The sequence below is a fragment of the Oncorhynchus mykiss genome, chromosome 19, assembly GCF_057628025.1.
Source record: "Oncorhynchus mykiss isolate SJ-2025 chromosome 19, ASM5762802v1, whole genome shotgun sequence".
Lineage (NCBI taxonomy): Eukaryota > Metazoa > Chordata > Actinopteri > Salmoniformes > Salmonidae > Oncorhynchus > Oncorhynchus mykiss.
Window position 1 is genome coordinate 74,190,900 of NC_143040.1, and position 27,456 is coordinate 74,218,355.

A 27,456-nucleotide genomic window follows, 5' to 3' on the forward strand; every position below is an offset into this window, starting at 1 on the left:
CTAGCTGGTCTGTAATATTATAATAGAGACAGTAGATCTAGCTGGTCTGTAATATTATAATAGAGACAGTAGATCTAAATGGTCTGTCATATTATAATAGAGACAGTAGATCTGGCTGTTCTCTCATAATATAATAGAGACAGTAGATCTGGCTGGTCTCTCATAATATAATAGAGACATTAGATCTAGCTGGTCTGTCATAATATAATAGAGACAGTAGATCTAGCTGGTCTGTCATATTATAATAGAGACAGTAGATCTGGCTGGTCTGTCAAAATATAATAGAGACAGTAGATCTAGCTGGTCTTTCATAATATAATAGAGACAGTAGATCTAAATGGTCTGTCATATTATAATAGAGACAGTAGATCTGGCTGGTCTCTCATAATATAATAGAGACATTATATGTAGCTGGTCTCTCATAATATAATATAGACATTAGATCTAGCTGGTCTGTCATAATATAATAGAGACAGTAGATCTAGCTGGTCTGTTATAACATGATAGAGACAGTTGATGTAGCTGGTCTGTCACAATATAATAGAGACAGTAGATTTAGCTGGTCTGTCATTATATAATAGAGGCAGTAGATCTAGCTGGTCTGTCATAATATAATAGAGACAGTAGATCTAGCTGGTCTGTCATAATATAATAGGGACATTAGATCTAGCTGGTCTGTCATAATATAATAGAGACAGTAGATCTAGCTGCTCTGTCAAAATATAATAGAGACAGTAGATCTAGATGGTCTGTCATAATATAATAGAGACAGTATATCTAGCTGGTCTGTCATAATATAACAGAGACAGTAGATTTATCTGGTCCGTCATAATATAATATAGACAGTAGATCTAGCTGGTCTGTCATAACGTAATAGAGACAGTAGATCTAGCTGGTCTGTCATAACATAATAGAGACAGTAGATCTGGCTAGTCTCTCATAACGTAATAGAGACAGTAGATCTAACTGGTCTCTCATAACGTAATAGAGACAGTAGATCTAGCTGGTCTGTCATAATATAATAGAGACAGTAGATCTAGCTGGTCTGTCATAATATGATAGAGACAATAGATCTGGCTGGTCTCTCATAATATAATAGAGACAGTAGATCTAGCTGGTCTGCCATAATATAATAGAGACAGTAGATCTGGCTGGTCTGTCATAATATAATAGATACAGTAGATCTGGCTGGTCTTTCATAATATAATACAGACAGTAGATCTAGCTGGTCTGTCATAATATAATAGAGACAGTAGATCTAGCTGGTCTGTCATAATATAATAGAGACAGTAGATCTAGCTGGTCTGTCATAATATAATAGAGACAGTAGATCTAGCTGGTCTGTCATAATATAATAGAGACAGTAGATCTAGCTGGTATGCCATAATATAATAGAGACAGTAGATCTGGCTGGTCTGTCATAATATAATGGATACAGTAGATTTACCTGGTCTGTCATAATATAATAGAGACAGTAGATCTGATTGGTCTCTCATAACGTAATAGAGACAGTAGATCTAGCTGGTCCGTCATAACGTAATAGAGACAGTAGTTCTGGCTGGTCTCTCATATTGTATTAGAGACAGTAGATCTAGCTGGTCTCTCATAACGTAATAGAGACAGTAGATCTGGCTGGTCTCTCATATTGTAATAGAGACAGTAGATCTAGCAGGTCTCTCATAACGTAATAGAGACAGTAGATCTAGCTGGTCTCTCATAACGTAATAGAGACAGTAGATCTGGCTGGTCTCTCATAACGTAATAGAGACAGTAGATCTAGCTGGTCTGTCATAATATAACAGAGACATTAGATCTAGCTGGTCTGTCATAATATAATAGAGGCAGTAGATCTAGCTTGTCTCTCATAACGTAATAGAGACAGTAGATCTAGCTGGTCTCTCATAACGTAATAGAGACAGTAGATCTAGCTGGTCTCTCATAATATAATAGAGACAGTAGATCTAGCTGGTCTCTCATAATATAATAGAGACAGTAGATCTGGCTGGTCTCTCATAACGTAATAAAGACAGTAGATCTAGCTGGTCTCTCATAATATAATAGAGGCAGTAGATCTAGCTGGTCTCTCATAACGTAATAGAGACAGTAGATCTAGCTGGTCTGCCATAATATAATAGAGACAGTAGATCTGGCTGGTCTCTCATAATATAATAGAGACAGTAGATCTAGCTGGTCTGTCATAATATAATAGAGACAGTAGATCTGGCTGGTCTCTCATAATATAATAGAGACAGTAGATCTAGCTGGTCTGTCATAACATAATAGAGACAGTAGATCTGGCTGGTCTCTCATAACGTAATAGAGACAGTAGATCCGGCTGGTCTCTCATAACGTAATAGAGACAGTAGATCTGGCTGGTCTCTCATAACGTAATAGAGACAGTAGATCTAGCTGGTCTGTCATAATATAATAGAGACAGTAGATCTAGCTGGTCTCTCATAACGTAATAGAGACAGTAGATCTAACTGGTCTCTCATAACGTAATAGAGACAGTAGATCTAGCTGGTCTGTCATAATATAATAGAGACAGTAGATCTAGCTGGTCTCTCATAACGTAATAGAGACAGTAGATCTGGCTGGTCTCTCATAACGTAATAGAGACAGTAGATCTGGCTGGTCTCTCATATTGTAATAGAGACAGTAGATCTAGCTGGTCTCTCATAACGTAATAGAGACAGTAGATCTAGCTGGTCTCTCATAACGTAATAGAGACAGTAGATCTGGCTGGTCTCTCATAACGTAATAGAGACAGTACATCTAGCTGGTCTGTCATAATATAACAGAGACATTAGATCTAGCTGGTCTGTCATAATATAATAGAGGCAGTAGATCTAGCTGGTCTGTCATAATATAATAGAGGCAGTAGATCTAGCTGGTCTGTCATAATATAATAGAGACAGTAGATCTAGCTGGTCTGTCATAATATAATAGAGACAGTAGATTTACCTGGTCTGTCATAATATAATAGAGACAGTAGATCTGGCTGGTCTCTCATAACGTAATAGATACAGTAGATTTACCTGGTCTGTCATAATATAATAGAGACAGTAGATCTGGATGGTCTCTCATAACGTAATAGAGACAGTAGATCTAGCTGGTCCGTCATAACGTAATAGAGACAGTAGATCTGGCTGGTCTCTCATATTGTAATAGAGACAGTAGATCTAGCTGGTCTCTCATAACGTAATAGAGACAGTAGATCTGGCTGGTCTCTCATATTGTAATAGAGACAGTAGATCTAGCTGGTCTCTCATAACGTAATAGAGACAGTAGATCTAGCTGGTCTCTCAAAACGTAATAGAGACAGTAGATCTGGCTGGTCTCTCATAACGTAATAGAGACAGTAGATCTAGCTGGTCTGTCATAATATAATAGAGACATTAGATCTAGCTGGTCTGTCATAATATAATAGAGGCAGTAGATCTAGCTGGTCTGTCATAACATAATAGAGACAGTAGATCTGGCTTGTTTGTCATAATATAATAGAGACAGTAGATCTAGCTGGTCCGTCATAATATAATAGAGACAGTAGATCTGTCTGGTCCCTCATAACGTAATAGAGACAGTAGATCTAGCTGGTCTGTCATAATATAATAGAGACAGTAGATCTGGCTGGTCTGTCATAATATGATAGAGACAGTAGATCTGGCTGGTCTCTCATAATATAATAGAGACAGTAGATCTAGCTGGTCTGCCATAATATAATAGAGACAGTAGATCTGGCTGGTCTCTCATAATATAATAGAGACAGTAGATCTAGCTGGTCTGTCATAATATAATAGAGACAGTAGATCTGGCTGGTCTCTCATAATATAATAGAGACAGTAGATCTAGCTGGTCTGTCATAATATAATAGAGACAGTAGATCTAGCTGGTCTGTCATAATATAATAGAGACAGTAGATCTAGCTGGTCTGTCATAATATGATAGAGACAATAGATCTGGCTGGTCTCTCATAATATAATAGTGACAGTAGATCTAGCTGGTCTGCCATAATATAATAGAGACAGTAGATCTGGCTGGTCTGTCATATTATAATAGATACAGTAGATCTGGCTGGTCTTTCATAATATAATAGAGACAGTAGAACTAGCTGGTCTGTCATAATATAATAGAGACAGTAGATCTAGCTGGTCTGTCATAATATAATAGAGACAGTAGATCTAGCTGGTCTGTCATAATATAATAGAGACAGTAGATCTAGCTGGTCTGTCATAATATAATAGAGACAGTAGATCTAGCTGGTCTGCCATAATATAATAGAGACAGTAGATCTGGCTGGTCTGTCATAATATAATAGATACAGTAGATTTACCTTGTCTGTCATAATATAATAGAGACAGTAGATCTAGCTGGTCTGCCATAATATAATAGAGACAGTAGATCTGGCTGGTCTGTCATAATATAATAGATACAGTAGATTTACCTGGTCTGTCATAATATAATAGAGACAGTAGATCTGGCTGGTCTCTCATAAGGTAATAGAAACAGTAGTTCTAGCTGGTCCGTCATAACGTAATAGAGACATTAGATCTAGCTGGTCTCTCATATTCTAATAGAGACAGTAGATCTAGCTGGTCTCTCATAACGTAATAGAGACAGTAGATCTAGCTGGTCTCTCATAACGTAATAGAGACAGTAGATCTGGCTGGTCTCTCATAACGTAATAGAGACAGTAGATCTAGCTGGTCTGTCATATTATAATATAGACATTAGATCTAGCTGGTCTCTCATAATATAATAGAGACAGTAGATCTAGCTGGTCCGTCATAATATAATAGAGACAGTAGATCTAGCTGGTCTGTAATATTATAATAGAGACAGTAGATCTAGCTGGTCTGTAATATTATAATAGAGACAGTAGATCTAAATGGTCTGTCATATTATAATAGAGACAGTAGATCTGGCTGGTCTCTCATAATATAATAGAGACAGTAGATCTGGCTGGTCTCTCATAATATAATAGAGACATTAGATCTAGCTGGTCTGTCATAATATAATAGAGACAGTAGATCTAGCTGGTCTGTCATATTATAATAGAGACAGTAGATCTAGCTGGTCTGTCAAAATATAATAGAGACAGTAGATCTAGCTGGTCTTTCATAATATAATAGAGACAGTAGATCTAAATGGTCTGTCATATTATAATAGAGACAGTAGATCTGGCTGGTCTCTCATAATATAATAGAGACATTATATGTAGCTGGTCTCTCATAATATAATATAGACATTAGATCTAGCTGGTCTGTCATAATATAATAGAGACAGTAGATCTAGCTGGTCTGTTATAACATGATAGAGACAGTTGATGTAGCTGGTCTGTCACAATATAATAGAGACATTAGATTTAGCTGGTCTGTCATTATATAATAGAGGCAGTAGATCTAGCTGGTCTGTCATAATATAATAGAGACAGTAGATCTAGCTGGTCTGTCATAATATAATAGGGACATTAGATCTAGCTGGTCTGTCATAATATAATAGAGACAGTAGATCTAGCTGCTCTGTCAAAATATAATAGAGACAGTAGATCTAGATGGTCTGTCATAATATAATAGAGACAGTATATCTAGCTGGTCTGTCATAATATAACAGAGACAGTAGATGTATCTGGTCCGTCATAATATAATATAGACAGTAGATCTAGCTGGTCTGTCATAACGTAATAGAGACAGTAGATCTGGCTGGTCTCTCATAACGTAATAGAGACAGTAGATCTAACTGGTCTCTCATAACGTAATAGAGACAGTAGATCTAGCTGGTCTGTCATAATATAATAGAGACATAAGATCTAGCTGGTCTGTCATAATATGATAGAGACAATAGATCTGGCTGGTCTCTCATAATATAATAGAGACAGTAGATCTAGCTGGTCTGCCATAATATAATAGAGACAGTAGATCTGGCTGGTCTGTCATAATATAATAGATACAGTAGATCTGGCTGGTCTTTCATAATATAATACAGACAGTAGATCTAGCTGGTCTGTCATAATATAATAGAGACAGTAGATCTAGCTGGTCTGTCATAATATAATAGAGACAGTAGATCTAGCTGGTCTGTCATAATATAATAGAGACAGTAGATCTAGCTGGTCTGTCATAATATAATAGAGACAGTAGATCTAGCTGGTATGCCATAATATAATAGAGACAGTAGATCTGGCTGGTCTGTCATAATATAATGGATACAGTAGATTTACCTGGTCTGTCATAATATAATAGAGACAGTAGATCTGATTGGTCTCTCATAACGTAATAGAGACAGTAGATCTAGCTGGTCCGTCATAACGTAATAGAGACAGTAGTTCTGGCTGGTCTCTCATATTGTAATAGAGACAGTAGATCTAGCTGGTCTCTCATAACGTAATAGAGACAGTAGATCTGGCTGGTCTCTCATATTGTAATAGAGACAGTAGATCTAGCAGGTCTCTCATAACGTAATAGAGACAGTAGATCTAGCTGGTCTCTCATAACGTAATAGAGACAGTAGATCTGGCTGGTCTCTCATAACGTAATAGAGACAGTAGATCTAGCTGGTCTGTCATAATATAACAGAGACATTAGATCTAGCTGGTCTGTCATAATATAATAGAGGCAGTAGATCTAGCTGGTCTCTCATAACGTAATAGAGACAGTAGATCTAGCTGGTCTCTCATAACGTAATAGAGACAGTAGATCTAGCTGGTCTCTCATATTGTAATAGAGACAGTAGATCTAGCTGGTCTCTCATAATATAATAGAGACAGTAGATCTGGCTGGTCTCTCATAACGTAATAAAGACAGTAGATCTAGCTGGTCTCTCATAATATAATAGAGGCAGTAGATCTAGCTGGTCTCTCATAACGTAATAGAGACAGTAGATCTAGCTGGTCTGCCATAATATAATAGAGACAGTAGATCTGGCTGGTCTCTCATAATATAATAGAGACAGTAGATCTAGCTGGTCTGTCATAATATAATAGAGACAGTAGATCTGGCTGGTCTCTCATAATATAATAGAGACAGTAGATCTAGCTGGTCTGTCATAACATAATAGAGACAGTAGATCTGGCTGGTCTCTCATAACGTAATAGAGACAGTAGATCCGGCTGGTCTCTCATAACGTAATAGAGACAGTAGATCTGGCTTGTCTCTCATAACGTAATAGAGACAGTAGATCTGGCTGGTCTCTCATAACGTAATAGAGACAGTAGATCTGGCTGGTCTCTCATATTGTAATAGAGACAGTAGATCTAGCTGGTCTCTCATAACGTAATAGAGACAGTAGATCTAGCTGGTCTCTCATAACATAATAGAGACAGTAGATCTAGCTGGTCTCTCATAACGTAATAGAGACAGTACATCTAGCTGGTCTGTCATAATATAACAGAGACATTAGATCTAGCTGGTCTGTCATAATATAATAGAGGCAGTAGATCTAGCTGGTCTGTCATAATATAATAGAGGCAGTAGATCTAGCTGGTCTGTCATAATATAATAGAGACAGTAGATCTAGCTGGTCTGTCATAATATAATAGAGACAGTAGATCTGGCTGGTCTCTCATAATATAATAGAGACAGTAGATCTAGCTGGTCTGTCATAATATAATAGAGACAGTAGATCTGGCTGGTCTCTCATAATATAATAGAGACAGTAGATCTAGCTGGTCTGTCATAACATAATAGAGACAGTAGATCTGGCTGGTCTCTCATAACGTAATAGAGACAGTAGATCCGGCTGGTCTCTCATAACGTAATAGAGACAGTAGATCTGGCTGGTCTCTCATAACGTAATAGAGACAGTAGATCTAGCTGGTCTGTCATAATATAATAGAGACAGTAGATCTAGCTGGTCTCTCATAACGTAATAGAGACAGTAGATCTAACTGGTCTCTCATAACGTAATAGAGACAGTAGATCTAGCTGGTCTGTCATAATATAATAGAGACAGTAGATCTAGCTGGTCTCTCATAACGTAATAGAGACAGTAGATCTGGCTGGTCTCTCATAACGTAATAGAGACAGTAGATCTGGCTGGTCTCTCATATTGTAATAGAGACAGTAGATCTAGCTGGTCTCTCATAACGTAATAGAGACAGTAGATCTAGCTGGTCTCTCATAACGTAATAGAGACAGTAGATCTGGCTGGTCTCTCATAACGTAATAGAGACAGTACATCTAGCTGGTCTGTCATAATATAACAGAGACATTAGATCTAGCTGGTCTGTCATAATATAATAGAGGCAGTAGATCTAGCTGGTCTGTCATAATATAATAGAGGCAGTAGATCTAGCTGGTCTGTCATAATATAATAGAGACAGTAGATCTAGCTGGTCTGTCATAATATAATAGAGACAGTAGATCTGGCTGGTCTCTCATAATATAATAGAGACAGTAGATCTAGCTGGTCTGTCATAATATAATAGAGACAGTAGATCTGGCTGGTCTCTCATAATATAATAGAGACAGTAGATCTAGCTGGTCTGTCATAACATAATAGAGACAGTAGATCTGGCTGGTCTCTCATAACGTAATAGAGACAGTAGATCCGGCTGGTCTCTCATAACGTAATAGAGACAGTAGATCTGGCTGGTCTCTCATAACGTAATAGAGACAGTAGATCTAGCTGGTCTGTCATAATATAATAGAGACAGTAGATCTAGCTGGTCTCTCATAACGTAATAGAGACAGTAGATCTAACTGGTCTCTCATAACGTAATAGAGACAGTAGATCTAGCTGGTCTGTCATAATATAATAGAGACAGTAGATCTAGCTGGTCTCTCATAACGTAATAGAGACAGTAGATCTGGCTGGTCTCTCATAACGTAATAGAGACAGTAGATCTGGCTGGTCTCTCATATTGTAATAGAGACAGTAGATCTAGCTGGTCTCTCATAACGTAATAGAGACAGTAGATCTAGCTGGTCTCTCATAACGTAATAGAGACAGTAGATCTGGCTGGTCTCTCATAACGTAATAGAGACAGTACATCTAGCTGGTCTGTCATAATATAACAGAGACATTAGATCTAGCTGGTCTGTCATAATATAATAGAGGCAGTAGATCTAGCTGGTCTGTCATAATATAATAGAGACAGTAGATCTAGCTGGTCTGTCATAATATAATAGAGACAGTAGATCTGGCTGGTCTCTCATAATATAATAGAGACAGTAGATCTAGCTGGTCTGTCATAACATAATAGAGACAGTAGATCTGGCTGGTCTCTCATAACGTAATAGAGACAGTAGATCCGGCTGGTCTCTCATAACGTAATAGAGACAGTAGATCTGGCTGGTCTCTCATAACGTAATAGAGACAGTAGATCTAGCTGGTCTGTCATAATATAATAGAGACAGTAGATCTAGCTGGTCTCTCATAACGTAATAGAGACAGTAGATCTAACTGGTCTCTCATAACGTAATAGAGACAGTAGATCTAGCTGGTCTGTCATAATATAATAGAGACAGTAGATCTAGCTGGTCTCTCATAACGTAATAGAGACAGTAGATCTGGCTGGTCTCTCATAACGTAATAGAGACAGTAGATCTGGCTGGTCTCTCATATTGTAATAGAGACAGTAGATCTAGCTGGTCTCTCATAACGTAATAGAGACAGTAGATCTAGCTGGTCTCTCATAACGTAATAGAGACAGTAGATCTGGCTGGTCTCTCATAACGTAATAGAGACAGTACATCTAGCTGGTCTGTCATAATATAACAGAGACATTAGATCTAGCTGGTCTGTCATAATATAATAGAGGCAGTAGATCTAGCTGGTCTGTCATAATATAATAGAGGCAGTAGATCTAGCTGGTCTGTCATAATATAATAGAGACAGTAGATCTAGCTGGTCTGTCATAATATAATAGAGACAGTAGATTTACCTGGTCTGTCATAATATAATAGAGACAGTAGATCTGGCTGGTCTCTCATAACGTAATAGATACAGTAGATTTACCTGGTCTGTCATAATATAATAGAGACAGTAGATCTGGATGGTCTCTCATAACGTAATAGAGACAGTAGATCTAGCTGGTCCGTCATAACGTAATAGAGACAGTAGATCTAGCTGGTCTGTAATATTATAATAGAAACAGTAGATCTAGCTGGTCTGTAATATTATAATAGAGACAGTAGATCTAAATGGTCTGTCATATTATAATAGAGACAGTAGATCTGGCTGGTCTCTCATAATATAATAGAGACAGTAGATCTGGCTGGTCTCTCATAATATAATAGAGACATTAGATCTAGCTGGTCTGTCATAATATAATAGAGACAGTAGATCTAGCTGGTCTGTCATATTATAATAGAGACAGTAGATCTAGCTGGTCTGTCAAAATATAATAGAGACAGTAGATCTAGCTGGTCTTTCATAATATAATAGAGACAGTAGATCTAAATGGTCTGTCATATTATAATAGAGACAGTAGATCTGGCTGGTCTCTCATAATATAATAGAGACATTATATGTAGCTGGTCTCTCATAATATAATATAGACATTAGATCTAGCTGGTCTGTCATAATATAATAGAGACAGTAGATCTAGCTGGTCTGTTATAACATGATAGAGACAGTTGATGTAGCTGGTCTGTCACAATATAATAGAGACAGTAGATTTAGCTGGTCTGTCATTATATAATAGAGGCAGTAGATCTAGCTGGTCTGTCATAATATAATAGAGACAGTAGATCTAGCTGGTCTGTCATAATATAATAGGGACATTAGATCTAGCTGGTCTGTCATAATATAATAGAGACAGTAGATCTAGCTGCTCTGTCAAAATATAATAGAGACAGTAGATCTAGATGGTCTGTCATAATATAATAGAGACAGTATATCTAGCTGGTCTGTCATAATATAAGAGAGACAGTAGATTTATCTGGTCCGTCATAATATAATATAGACAGTAGATCTAGCTGGTCTGTCATAACGTAATAGAGACAGTAGATCTAGCTGGTCTGTCATAACATAATAGAGACAGTAGATCTGGCTGGTCTCTCATAACGTAATAGAGACAGTAGATCTAACTGGTCTCTCATAACGTAATAGAGACAGTAGATCTAGCTGGTCTGTCATAATATAATAGAGACAGTAGATCTAGCTGGTCTGTCATAATATGATAGAGACAATAGATCTGGCTGGTCTCTCATAATATAATAGAGACAGTAGATCTAGCTGGTCTGCCATAATATAATAGAGACAGTAGATCTGGCTGGTCTGTCATAATATAATAGATACAGTAGATCTGGCTGGTCTTTCATAATATAATACAGACAGTAGATCTAGCTGGTCTGTCATAATATAATAGAGACAGTAGATCTAGCTGGTCTGTCATAATATAATAGAGACAGTAGATCTAGCTGGTATGCCATAATATAATAGAGACAGTAGATCTGGCTGGTCTGTCGTAATATAATGGATACAGTAGATTTACCTGGTCTGTCATAATATAATAGAGACAGTAGATCTGATTGGTCTCTCATAACGTAATAGAGACAGTAGATCTAGCTGGTCCGTCATAACGTAATAGAGACAGTAGTTCTGGCTGGTCTCTCATATTGTAATAGAGACAGTAGATCTAGCTGGTCTCTCATAACGTAATAGAGACAGTAGATCTGGCTGGTCTCTCATATTGTAATAGAGACAGTAGATCTAGCAGGTCTCTCATAACGTAATAGAGACAGTAGATCTAGCTGGTCTCTCATAACGTAATAGAGACAGTAGATCTGGCTGGTCTCTCATAACGTAATAGAGACAGTAGATCTAGCTGGTCTGTCATAATATAACAGAGACATTAGATCTAGCTGGTCTGTCATAATATAATAGAGGCAGTAGATCTAGCTGGTCTCTCATAACGTAATAGAGACAGTAGATCTAGCTGGTCTCTCATAACGTAATAGAGACAGTAGATCTAGCTGGTCTCTCATATTGTAATAGAGACAGTAGATCTAGCTGGTCTCTCATAATATAATAGAGACAGTAGATCTGGCTGGTCTCTCATAACGTAATAAAGACAGTAGATCTAGCTGGTCTCTCATAATATAATAGAGGCAGTAGATCTAGCTGGTCTCTCATAACGTAATAGAGACAGTAGATCTAGCTGGTCTGCCATAATATAATAGAGACAGTATATCTGGCTGGTCTCTCATAATATAATAGAGACAGTAGATCTAGCTGGTCTGTCATAATATAATAGAGACAGTAGATCTGGCTGGTCTCTCATAATATAATAGAGACAGTAGATCTAGCTGGTCTGTCATAACATAATAGAGACAGTAGATCTGGCTGGTCTCTCATAACGTAATAGAGACAGTAGATCCGGCTGGTCTCTCATAATGTAATAGAGACAGTAGATCTGGCTGGTCTCTCATAACGTAATAGAGACAGTAGATCTAGCTGGTCTGTCATAATATAATAGAGACAGTAGATCTAGCTGGTCTCTCATAACGTAATAGAGACAGTAGATCTAACTGGTCTCTCATAACGTAATAGAGACAGTAGATCTAGCTGGTCTGTCATAATATAATAGAGACAGTAGATCTAGCTGGTCTCTCATAACGTAATAGAGACAGTAGATCTGGCTGGTCTCTCATAACGTAATAGAGACAGTAGATCTGGCTGGTCTCTCATATTGTAATAGAGACAGTAGATCTAGCTGGTCTCTCATAACGTAATAGAGACAGTAGATCTAGCTGGTCTCTCATAACGTAATAGAGACAGTAGATCTGGCTGGTCTCTCATAACGTAATAGAGACAGTACATCTAGCTGGTCTGTCATAATATAACAGAGACATTAGATCTAGCTGGTCTGTCATAATATAATAGAGGCAGTAGATCTAGCTGGTCTGTCATAATATAATAGAGGCAGTAGATCTAGCTGGTCTGTCATAATATAATAGAGACAGTAGATCTAGCTGGTCTGTCATAATATAATAGAGACAGTAGATCTGGCTGGTCTCTCATAATATAATAGAGACAGTAGATCTAGCTGGTCTGTCATAATATAATAGAGACAGTAGATCTGGCTGGTCTCTCATAATATAATAGAGACAGTAGATCTAGCTGGTCTGTCATAACATAATAGAGACAGTAGATCTGGCTGGTCTCTCATAACGTAATAGAGACAGTAGATGCGGCTGGTCTCTCATAACGTAATAGAGACAGTAGATCTGGCTGGTCTCTCATAACGTAATAGAGACAGTAGATCTAGCTGGTCTGTCATAATATAATAGAGACAGTAGATCTAGCTGGTCTCTCATAACGTAATAGAGACAGTAGATCTAACTGGTCTCTCATAACGTAATAGAGACAGTAGATCTAGCTGGTCTGTCATAATATAATAGAGACAGTAGATCTAGCTGGTCTCTCATAACGTAATAGAGACAGTAGATCTGGCTGGTCTCTCATAACGTAATAGAGACAGTAGATCTGGCTGGTCTCTCATATTGTAATAGAGACAGTAGATCTAGCTGGTCTCTCATAACGTAATAGAGACAGTAGATCTAGCTGGTCTCTCATAACGTAATAGAGACAGTAGATCTGGCTGGTCTCTCATAACGTAATAGAGACAGTACATCTAGCTGGTCTGTCATAATATAACAGAGACATTAGATCTAGCTGGTCTGTCATAATATAATAGAGGCAGTAGATCTAGCTGGTCTGTCATAATATAATAGAGGCAGTAGATCTAGCTGGTCTGTCATAATATAATAGAGACAGTAGATCTAGCTGGTCTGTCATAATATAATAGAGACAGTAGATTTACCTGGTCTGTCATAATATAATAGAGACAGTAGATCTGGCTGGTCTCTCATAACGTAATAGATACAGTAGATTTACCTGGTCTGTCATAATATAATAGAGACAGTAGATCTGGATGGTCTCTCATAACGTAATAGAGACAGTAGATCTAGCTGGTCCGTCATAAAGTAATAGAGACAGTAGATCTGGCTGGTCTCTCATATTGTAATAGAGACAGTAGATCTAGCTGGTCTCTCATAACGTAATAGAGACAGTAGATCTGGCTGGTCTCTCATATTGTAATAGAGACAGTAGATCTAGCTGGTCTCTCATAACGTAATAGAGACAGTAGATCTAGCTGGTCTCTCATAACGTAATAGAGACAGTAGATCTGGCTGGTCTCTCATAACGTAATAGAGACAGTACATCTAGCTGGTCTGTCATAATATAACAGAGACATTAGATCTAGCTGGTCTGTCATAATATAATAGAGGCAGTAGATCTAGCTGGTCTCTCATAATATAATAGAGGCAGTAGATCTAGCTGGTCTGTCATAATATAATAGAGACAGTAGATCTAGCTGGTCTGTCATAATATAATAGAGACAGTAGATCTGGCTGGTCTCTCATAATATAATAGAGACAGTAGATCTAGCTGGTCTGTCATAATATAATAGAGGCAGTAGATCTGGCTGGTCTCTCATAATATAATAGAGACAGTAGATCTAGCTGGTCTGTCATAACATAATAGAGACAGTAGATCTGGCTGGTCTCTCATAACGTAATAGAGACAGTAGATCCGGCTGGTCTCTCATAACGTAATAGAGACAGTAGATCTGGCTGGTCTCTCATAACGTAATAGAGACAGTAGATCTAGCTGGTCTGTCATAATATAATAGAGACAGTAGATCTAGCTGGTCTCTCATAACGTAATAGAGACAGTAGATCTAACTGGTCTCTCATAACGTAATAGAGACAGTAGATCTAGCTGGTCTGTCATAATATAATAGAGACAGTAGATCTAGCTGGTCTCTCATAACGTAATAGAGACAGTAGATCTGGCTGGTCTCTCATAACGTAATAGAGACAGTAGATCTGGCTGGTCTCTCATATTGTAATAGAGACAGTAGATCTAGCTGGTCTCTCATAACGTAATAGAGACAGTAGATCTAGCTGGTCTCTCATAACGTAATAGAGACAGTAGATCTGGCTGGTCTCTCATAACGTAATAGAGACAGTACATCTAGCTGGTCTGTCATAATATAACAGAGACATTAGATCTAGCTGGTCTGTCATAATATAATAGAGGCAGTAGATCTAGCTGGTCTGTCATAATATAATAGAGGCAGTAGATCTAGCTGGTCTGTCATAATATAATAGAGACAGTAGATCTAGCTGGTCTGTCATAATATAATAGAGACAGTAGATTTACCTGGTCTGTCATAATATAATAGAGACAGTAGATCTGGCTGGTCTCTCATAACGTAATAGATACAGTAGATTTACCTGGTCTGTCATAATATAATAGAGACAGTAGATCTGGATGGTCTCTCATAACGTAATAGAGACAGTAGATCTAGCTGGTCCGTCATAACGTAATAGAGACAGTAGATCTGGCTGGTCTCTCATATTGTAATAGAGACAGTAGATCTAGCTGGTCTCTCATAACGTAATAGAGACAGTAGATCTGGCTGGTCTCTCATATTGTAATAGAGACAATAGATCTAGCTGGTCTCTCATAACGTAATACAGACAGTAGATCTAGCTGGTCTCTCATAACGTAATAGAGACAGTAGATCTAACTGGTCTCTCATAACGTAATAGAGACAGTAGATCTAGCTGGTCTGTCATAATATAATAGAGACAGTAGATCTAGCTGGTCTCTCATAACGTAATAGAGACAGTAGATCTGGCTGGTCTCTCATAACGTAATAGAGACAGTAGATCTGGCTGGTCTCTCATATTGTAATAGAGACAGTAGATCTAGCTGGTCTCTCATAACGTAATAGAGACAGTAGATCTGGCTGGTCTCTCATATTGTAATAGAGACAGTAGATCTAGCTGGTCTCTCATAACGTAATAGAGACAGTAGATCTAGCTGGTCTCTCATAACGTAATAGAGACAGTAGATCTAGCTGGTCTCTCATAACATAATAGAGACAGTAGATCTAGCTGGTCTCTCATAACGTAATAGAGACAGTACATCTAGCTGGTCTGTCATAATATAACAGAGACATTAGATCTAGCTGGTCTGTCATAATATAATAGAGGCAGTAGATCTGGCTGGTCTCTCATAATATAATAGAGACAGTAGATCTAGCTGGTCTGTCATAATATAATAGAGACAGTAGATCTGGCTGGTCTCTCATAATATAATAGAGACAGTAGATCTAGCTGGTCTGTCATAATATAATAGAGACAGTAGATCTAGCTGGTCTGTCATAATATAATAGAGACAGTAGATCTAGCTGGTCTGTCATAATATGATAGAGACAATAGATCTGGCTGGTCTCTCATAATATAATAGTGACAGTAGATCTAGCTGGTCTGCCATAATATAATAGAGACAGTAGATCTGGCTGGTCTGTCATATTATAATAGATACAGTAGATCTGGCTGGTCTTTCATAATATAATAGAGACAGTAGAACTAGCTGGTCTGTCATAATATAATAGAGACAGTAGATCTAGCTGGTCTGTCATAATATAATAGAGACAGTAGATCTAGCTGGTCTGTCATAATATAATAGAGACAGTAGATCTAGCTGGTCTGTCATAATATAATAGAGACAGTAGATCTAGCTGGTCTGCCATAATATAATAGAGACAGTAGATCTGGCTGGTCTGTCATAATATAATAGATACAGTAGATTTACCTTGTCTGTCATAATATAATAGAGACAGTAGATCTAGCTGGTCTGCCATAATATAATAGAGACAGTAGATCTGGCTGGTCTGTCATAATATAATAGATACAGTAGATTTACCTGGTCTGTCATAATATAATAGAGACAGTAGATCTGGCTGGTCTCTCATAAGGTAATAGAAACAGTAGTTCTAGCTGGTCCGTCATAACGTAATAGAGACATTAGATCTAGCTGGTCTCTCATATTCTAATAGAGACAGTAGATCTAGCTGGTCTCTCATAACGTAATAGAGACAGTAGATCTAGCTGGTCTCTCATAACGTAATAGAGACAGTAGATCTGGCTGGTCTCTCATAACGTAATAGAGACAGTAGATCTAGCTGGTCTGTCATATTATAATATAGACATTAGATCTAGCTGGTCTCTCATAATATAATAGAGACAGTAGATCTAGCTGGTCCGTCATAATATAATAGAGACAGTAGATCTAGCTGGTCTGTAATATTATAATAGAGACAGTAGATCTAGCTGGTCTGTAATATTATAATAGAGACAGTAGATCTAAATGGTCTGTCATATTATAATAGAGACAGTAGATCTGGCTGGTCTCTCATAATATAATAGAGACAGTAGATCTGGCTGGTCTCTCATAATATAATAGAGACATTAGATCTAGCTGGTCTGTCATAATATAATAGAGACAGTAGATCTAGCTGGTCTGTCATATTATAATAGAGACAGTAGATCTAGCTGGTCTGTCAAAATATAATAGAGACAGTAGATCTAGCTGGTCTTTCATAATATAATAGAGACAGTAGATCTAAATGGTCTGTCATATTATAATAGAGACAGTAGATCTGGCTGGTCTCTCATAATATAATAGAGACATTATATGTAGCTGGTCTCTCATAATATAATATAGACATTAGATCTAGCTGGTCTGTCATAATATAATAGAGACAGTAGATCTAGCTGGTCTGTTATAACATGATAGAGACAGTTGATGTAGCTGGTCTGTCACAATATAATAGAGACATTAGATTTAGCTGGTCTGTCATTATATAATAGAGGCAGTAGATCTAGCTGGTCTGTCATAATATAATAGAGACAGTAGATCTAGCTGGTCTGTCATAATATAATAGGGACATTAGATCTAGCTGGTCTGTCATAATATAATAGAGACAGTAGATCTAGCTGCTCTGTCAAAATATAATAGAGACAGTAGATCTAGATGGTCTGTCATAATATAATAGAGACAGTATATCTAGCTGGTCTGTCATAATATAACAGAGACAGTAGATGTATCTGGTCCGTCATAATATAATATAGACAGTAGATCTAGCTGGTCTGTCATAACGTAATAGAGACAGTAGATCTGGCTGGTCTCTCATAACGTAATAGAGACAGTAGATCTAACTGGTCTCTCATAACGTAATAGAGACAGTAGATCTAGCTGGTCTGTCATAATATAATAGAGACATAAGATCTAGCTGGTCTGTCATAATATGATAGAGACAATAGATCTGGCTGGTCTCTCATAATATAATAGAGACAGTAGATCTAGCTGGTCTGCCATAATATAATAGAGACAGTAGATCTGGCTGGTCTGTCATAATATAATAGATACAGTAGATCTGGCTGGTCTTTCATAATATAATACAGACAGTAGATCTAGCTGGTCTGTCATAATATAATAGAGACAGTAGATCTAGCTGGTCTGTCATAATATAATAGAGACAGTAGATCTAGCTGGTCTGTCATAATATAATAGAGACAGTAGATCTAGCTGGTCTGTCATAATATAATAGAGACAGTAGATCTAGCTGGTATGCCATAATATAATAGAGACAGTAGATCTGGCTGGTCTGTCATAATATAATGGATACAGTAGATTTACCTGGTCTGTCATAATATAATAGAGACAGTAGATCTGATTGGTCTCTCATAACGTAATAGAGACAGTAGATCTAGCTGGTCCGTCATAACGTAATAGAGACAGTAGTTCTGGCTGGTCTCTCATATTGTAATAGAGACAGTAGATCTAGCTGGTCTCTCATAACGTAATAGAGACAGTAGATCTGGCTGGTCTCTCATATTGTAATAGAGACAGTAGATCTAGCAGGTCTCTCATAACGTAATAGAGACAGTAGATCTAGCTGGTCTCTCATAACGTAATAGAGACAGTAGATCTGGCTGGTCTCTCATAACGTAATAGAGACAGTAGATCTAGCTGGTCTGTCATAATATAACAGAGACATTAGATCTAGCTGGTCTGTCATAATATAATAGAGGCAGTAGATCTAGCTGGTCTCTCATAACGTAATAGAGACAGTAGATCTAGCTGGTCTCTCATAACGTAATAGAGACAGTAGATCTAGCTGGTCTCTCATATTGTAATAGAGACAGTAGATCTAGCTGGTCTCTCATAATATAATAGAGACAGTAGATCTGGCTGGTCTCTCATAACGTAATAAAGACAGTAGATCTAGCTGGTCTCTCATAATATAATAGAGGCAGTAGATCTAGCTGGTCTCTCATAACGTAATAGAGACAGTAGATCTAGCTGGTCTGCCATAATATAATAGAGACAGTAGATCTGGCTGGTCTCTCATAATATAATAGAGACAGTAGATCTAGCTGGTCTGTCATAATATAATAGAGACAGTAGATCTGGCTGGTCTCTCATAATATAATAGAGACAGTAGATCTAGCTGGTCTGTCATAACATAATAGAGACAGTAGATCTGGCTGGTCTCTCATAACGTAATAGAGACAGTAGATCCGGCTGGTCTCTCATAACGTAATAGAGACAGTAGATCTGGCTTGTCTCTCATAACGTAATAGAGACAGTAGATCTGGCTGGTCTCTCATAACGTAATAGAGACAGTAGATCTGGCTGGTCTCTCATATTGTAATAGAGACAGTAGATCTAGCTGGTCTCTCATAACGTAATAGAGACAGTAGATCTAGCTGGTCTCTCATAACATAATAGAGACAGTAGATCTAGCTGGTCTCTCATAACGTAATAGAGACAGTACATCTAGCTGGTCTGTCATAATATAACAGAGACATTAGATCTAGCTGGTCTGTCATAATATAATAGAGGCAGTAGATCTAGCTGGTCTGTCATAATATAATAGAGGCAGTAGATCTAGCTGGTCTGTCATAATATAATAGAGACAGTAGATCTAGCTGGTCTGTCATAATATAATAGAGACAGTAGATCTGGCTGGTCTCTCATAATATAATAGAGACAGTAGATCTAGCTGGTCTGTCATAATATAATAGAGACAGTAGATCTGGCTGGTCTCTCATAATATAATAGAGACAGTAGATCTAGCTGGTCTGTCATAACATAATAGAGACAGTAGATCTGGCTGGTCTCTCATAACGTAATAGAGACAGTAGATCCGGCTGGTCTCTCATAACGTAATAGAGACAGTAGATCTGGCTGGTCTCTCATAACGTAATAGAGACAGTAGATCTAGCTGGTCTGTCATAATATAATAGAGACAGTAGATCTAGCTGGTCTCTCATAACGTAATAGAGACAGTAGATCTAACTGGTCTCTCATAACGTAATAGAGACAGTAGATCTAGCTGGTCTGTCATAATATAATAGAGACAGTAGATCTAGCTGGTCTCTCATAACGTAATAGAGACAGTAGATCTGGCTGGTCTCTCATAACGTAATAGAGACAGTAGATCTGGCTGGTCTCTCATATTGTAATAGAGACAGTAGATCTAGCTGGTCTCTCATAACGTAATAGAGACAGTAGATCTAGCTGGTCTCTCATAACGTAATAGAGACAGTAGATCTGGCTGGTCTCTCATAACGTAATAGAGACAGTACATCTAGCTGGTCTGTCATAATATAACAGAGACATTAGATCTAGCTGGTCTGTCATAATATAATAGAGGCAGTAGATCTAGCTGGTCTGTCATAATATAATAGAGGCAGTAGATCTAGCTGGTCTGTCATAATATAATAGAGACAGTAGATCTAGCTGGTCTGTCATAATATAATAGAGACAGTAGATCTGGCTGGTCTCTCATAATATAATAGAGACAGTAGATCTAGCTGGTCTGTCATAATATAATAGAGACAGTAGATCTGGCTGGTCTCTCATAATATAATAGAGACAGTAGATCTAGCTGGTCTGTCATAACATAATAGAGACAGTAGATCTGGCTGGTCTCTCATAACGTAATAGAGACAGTAGATCCGGCTGGTCTCTCATAACGTAATAGAGACAGTAGATCTGGCTGGTCTCTCATAACGTAATAGAGACAGTAGATCTAGCTGGTCTGTCATAATATAATAGAGACAGTAGATCTAGCTGGTCTCTCATAACGTAATAGAGACAGTAGATCTAACTGGTCTCTCATAACGTAATAGAGACAGTAGATCTAGCTGGTCTGTCATAATATAATAGAGACAGTAGATCTAGCTGGTCTCTCATAACGTAATAGAGACAGTAGATCTGGCTGGTCTCTCATAACGTAATAGAGACAGTAGATCTGGCTGGTCTCTCATATTGTAATAGAGACAGTAGATCTAGCTGGTCTCTCATAACGTAATAGAGACAGTAGATCTAGCTGGTCTCTCATAACGTAATAGAGACAGTAGATCTGGCTGGTCTCTCATAACGTAATAGAGACAGTACATCTAGCTGGTCTGTCATAATATAACAGAGACATTAGATCTAGCTGGTCTGTCATAATATAATAGAGGCAGTAGATCTAGCTGGTCTGTCATAATATAATAGAGACAGTAGATCTAGCTGGTCTGTCATAATATAATAGAGACAGTAGATCTGGCTGGTCTCTCATAATATAATAGAGACAGTAGATCTAGCTGGTCTGTCATAACATAATAGAGACAGTAGATCTGGCTGGTCTCTCATAACGTAATAGAGACAGTAGATCCGGCTGGTCTCTCATAACGTAATAGAGACAGTAGATCTGGCTGGTCTCTCATAACGTAATAGAGACAGTAGATCTAGCTGGTCTGTCATAATATAATAGAGACAGTAGATCTAGCTGGTCTCTCATAACGTAATAGAGACAGTAGATCTAACTGGTCTCTCATAACGTAATAGAGACAGTAGATCTAGCTGGTCTGTCATAATATAATAGAGACAGTAGATCTAGCTGGTCTCTCATAACGTAATAGAGACAGTAGATCTGGCTGGTCTCTCATAACGTAATAGAGACAGTAGATCTGGCTGGTCTCTCATATTGTAATAGAGACAGTAGATCTAGCTGGTCTCTCATAACGTAATAGAGACAGTAGATCTAGCTGGTCTCTCATAACGTAATAGAGACAGTAGATCTGGCTGGTCTCTCATAACGTAATAGAGACAGTACATCTAGCTGGTCTGTCATAATATAACAGAGACATTAGATCTAGCTGGTCTGTCATAATATAATAGAGGCAGTAGATCTAGCTGGTCTGTCATAATATAATAGAGGCAGTAGATCTAGCTGGTCTGTCATAATATAATAGAGACAGTAGATCTAGCTGGTCTGTCATAATATAATAGAGACAGTAGATTTACCTGGTCTGTCATAATATAATAGAGACAGTAGATCTGGCTGGTCTCTCATAACGTAATAGATACAGTAGATTTACCTGGTCTGTCATAATATAATAGAGACAGTAGATCTGGATGGTCTCTCATAACGTAATAGAGACAGTAGATCTAGCTGGTCCGTCATAACGTAATAGAGACAGTAGATCTAGCTGGTCTGTAATATTATAATAGAAACAGTAGATCTAGCTGGTCTGTAATATTATAATAGAGACAGTAGATCTAAATGGTCTGTCATATTATAATAGAGACAGTAGATCTGGCTGGTCTCTCATAATATAATAGAGACAGTAGATCTGGCTGGTCTCTCATAATATAATAGAGACATTAGATCTAGCTGGTCTGTCATAATATAATAGAGACAGTAGATCTAGCTGGTCTGTCATATTATAATAGAGACAGTAGATCTAGCTGGTCTGTCAAAATATAATAGAGACAGTAGATCTAGCTGGTCTTTCATAATATAATAGAGACAGTAGATCTAAATGGTCTGTCATATTATAATAGAGACAGTAGATCTGGCTGGTCTCTCATAATATAATAGAGACATTATATGTAGCTGGTCTCTCATAATATAATATAGACATTAGATCTAGCTGGTCTGTCATAATATAATAGAGACAGTAGATCTAGCTGGTCTGTTATAACATGATAGAGACAGTTGATGTAGCTGGTCTGTCACAATATAATAGAGACAGTAGATTTAGCTGGTCTGTCATTATATAATAGAGGCAGTAGATCTAGCTGGTCTGTCATAATATAATAGAGACAGTAGATCTAGCTGGTCTGTCATAATATAATAGGGACATTAGATCTAGCTGGTCTGTCATAATATAATAGAGACAGTAGATCTAGCTGCTCTGTCAAAATATAATAGAGACAGTAGATCTAGATGGTCTGTCATAATATAATAGAGACAGTATATCTAGCTGGTCTGTCATAATATAAGAGAGACAGTAGATTTATCTGGTCCGTCATAATATAATATAGACAGTAGATCTAGCTGGTCTGTCATAACGTAATAGAGACAGTAGATCTAGCTGGTCTGTCATAACATAATAGAGACAGTAGATCTGGCTGGTCTCTCATAACGTAATAGAGACAGTAGATCTAACTGGTCTCTCATAACGTAATAGAGACAGTAGATCTAGCTGGTCTGTCATAATATAATAGAGACAGTAGATCTAGCTGGTCTGTCATAATATGATAGAGACAATAGATCTGGCTGGTCTCTCATAATATAATAGAGACAGTAGATCTAGCTGGTCTGCCATAATATAATAGAGACAGTAGATCTGGCTGGTCTGTCATAATATAATAGATACAGTAGATCTGGCTGGTCTTTCATAATATAATACAGACAGTAGATCTAGCTGGTCTGTCATAATATAATAGAGACAGTAGATCTAGCTGGTCTGTCATAATATAATAGAGACAGTAGATCTAGCTGGTATGCCATAATATAATAGAGACAGTAGATCTGGCTGGTCTGTCGTAATATAATGGATACAGTAGATTTACCTGGTCTGTCATAATATAATAGAGACAGTAGATCTGATTGGTCTCTCATAACGTAATAGAGACAGTAGATCTAGCTGGTCCGTCATAACGTAATAGAGACAGTAGTTCTGGCTGGTCTCTCATATTGTAATAGAGACAGTAGATCTAGCTGGTCTCTCATAACGTAATAGAGACAGTAGATCTGGCTGGTCTCTCATATTGTAATAGAGACAGTAGATCTAGCAGGTCTCTCATAACGTAATAGAGACAGTAGATCTAGCTGGTCTCTCATAACGTAATAGAGACAGTAGATCTGGCTGGTCTCTCATAACGTAATAGAGACAGTAGATCTAGCTGGTCTGTCATAATATAACAGAGACATTAGATCTAGCTGGTCTGTCATAATATAATAGAGGCAGTAGATCTAGCTGGTCTCTCATAACGTAATAGAGACAGTAGATCTAGCTGGTCTCTCATAACGTAATAGAGACAGTAGATCTAGCTGGTCTCTCATATTGTAATAGAGACAGTAGATCTAGCTGGTCTCTCATAATATAATAGAGACAGTAGATCTGGCTGGTCTCTCATAACGTAATAAAGACAGTAGATCTAGCTGGTCTCTCATAATATAATAGAGGCAGTAGATCTAGCTGGTCTCTCATAACGTAATAGAGACAGTAGATCTAGCTGGTCTGCCATAATATAATAGAGACAGTATATCTGGCTGGTCTCTCATAATATAATAGAGACAGTAGATCTAGCTGGTCTGTCATAATATAATAGAGACAGTAGATCTGGCTGGTCTCTCATAATATAATAGAGACAGTAGATCTAGCTGGTCTGTCATAACATAATAGAGACAGTAGATCTGGCTGGTCTCTCATAACGTAATAGAGACAGTAGATCCGGCTGGTCTCTCATAATGTAATAGAGACAGTAGATCTGGCTGGTCTCTCATAACGTAATAGAGACAGTAGATCTAGCTGGTCTGTCATAATATAATAGAGACAGTAGATCTAGCTGGTCTCTCATAACGTAATAGAGACAGTAGATCTAACTGGTCTCTCATAACGTAATAGAGACAGTAGATCTAGCTGGTCTGTCATAATATAATAGAGACAGTAGATCTAGCTGGTCTCTCATAACGTAATAGAGACAGTAGATCTGGCTGGTCTCTCATAACGTAATAGAGACAGTAGATCTGGCTGGTCTCTCATATTGTAATAGAGACAGTAGATCTAGCTGGTCTCTCATAACGTAATAGAGACAGTAGATCTAGCTGGTCTCTCATAACGTAATAGAGACAGTAGATCTGGCTGGTCTCTCATAACGTAATAGAGACAGTACATCTAGCTGGTCTGTCATAATATAACAGAGACATTAGATCTAGCTGGTCTGTCATAATATAATAGAGGCAGTAGATCTAGCTGGTCTGTCATAATATAATAGAGGCAGTAGATCTAGCTGGTCTGTCATAATATAATAGAGACAGTAGATCTAGCTGGTCTGTCATAATATAATAGAGACAGTAGATCTGGCTGGTCTCTCATAATATAATAGAGACAGTAGATCTAGCTGGTCTGTCATAATATAATAGAGACAGTAGATCTGGCTGGTCTCTCATAATATAATAGAGACAGTAGATCTAGCTGGTCTGTCATAACATAATAGAGACAGTAGATCTGGCTGGTCTCTCATAACGTAATAGAGACAGTAGATGCGGCTGGTCTCTCATAACGTAATAGAGACAGTAGATCTGGCTGGTCTCTCATAACGTAATAGAGACAGTAGATCTAGCTGGTCTGTCATAATATAATAGAGACAGTAGATCTAGCTGGTCTCTCATAACGTAATAGAGACAGTAGATCTAACTGGTCTCTCATAACGTAATAGAGACAGTAGATCTAGCTGGTCTGTCATAATATAATAGAGACAGTAGATCTAGCTGGTCTCTCATAACGTAATAGAGACAGTAGATCTGGCTGGTCTCTCATAACGTAATAGAGACAGTAGATCTGGCTGGTCTCTCATATTGTAATAGAGACAGTAGATCTAGCTGGTCTCTCATAACGTAATAGAGACAGTAGATCTAGCTGGTCTCTCATAACGTAATAGAGACAGTAGATCTGGCTGGTCTCTCATAACGTAATAGAGACAGTACATCTAGCTGGTCTGTCATAATATAACAGAGACATTAGATCTAGCTGGTCTGTCATAATATAATAGAGGCAGTAGATCTAGCTGGTCTGTCATAATATAATAGAGGCAGTAGATCTAGCTGGTCTGTCATAATATAATAGAGACAGTAGATCTAGCTGGTCTGTCATAATATAATAGAGACAGTAGATTTACCTGGTCTGTCATAATATAATAGAGACAGTAGATCTGGCTGGTCTCTCATAACGTAATAGATACAGTAGATTTACCTGGTCTGTCATAATATAATAGAGACAGTAGATCTGGATGGTCTCTCATAACGTAATAGAGACAGTAGATCTAGCTGGTCCGTCATAAAGTAATAGAGACAGTAGATCTGGCTGGTCTCTCATATTGTAATAGAGACAGTAGATCTAGCTGGTCTCTCATAACGTAATAGAGACAGTAGATCTGGCTGGTCTCTCATATTGTAATAGAGACAGTAGATCTAGCTGGTCTCTCATAACGTAATAGAGACAGTAGATCTAGCTGGTCTCTCATAACGTAATAGAGACAGTAGATCTGGCTGGTCTCTCATAACGTAATAGAGACAGTACATCTAGCTGGTCTGTCATAATATAACAGAGACATTAGATCTAGCTGGTCTGTCATAATATAATAGAGGCAGTAGATCTAGCTGGTCTCTCATAATATAATAGAGGCAGTAGATCTAGCTGGTCTGTCATAATATAATAGAGACAGTAGATCTAGCTGGTCTGTCATAATATAATAGAGACAGTAGATCTGGCTGGTCTCTCATAATATAATAGAGACAGTAGATCTAGCTGGTCTGTCATAATATAATAGAGGCAGTAGATCTGGCTGGTCTCTCATAATATAATAGAGACAGTAGATCTAGCTGGTCTGTCATAACATAATAGAGACAGTAGATCTGGCTGGTCTCTCATAACGTAATAGAGACAGTAGATCCGGCTGGTCTCTCATAACGTAATAGAGACAGTAGATCTGGCTGGTCTCTCATAACGTAATAGAGACAGTAGATCTAGCTGGTCTGTCATAATATAATAGAGACAGTAGATCTAGCTGGTCTCTCATAACGTAATAGAGACAGTAGATCTAACTGGTCTCTCATAACGTAATAGAGACAGTAGATCTAGCTGGTCTGTCATAATATAATAGAGACAGTAGATCTAGCTGGTCTCTCATAACGTAATAGAGACAGTAGATCTGGCTGGTCTCTCATAACGTAATAGAGACAGTAGATCTGGCTGGTCTCTCATATTGTAATAGAGACAGTAGATCTAGCTGGTCTCTCATAACGTAATAGAGACAGTAGATCTAGCTGGTCTCTCATAACGTAATAGAGACAGTAGATCTGGCTGGTCTCTCATAACGTAATAGAGACAGTACATCTAGCTGGTCTGTCATAATATAACAGAGACATTAGATCTAGCTGGTCTGTCATAATATAATAGAGGCAGTAGATCTAGCTGGTCTGTCATAATATAATAGAGGCAGTAGATCTAGCTGGTCTGTCATAATATAATAGAGACAGTAGATCTAGCTGGTCTGTCATAATATAATAGAGACAGTAGATTT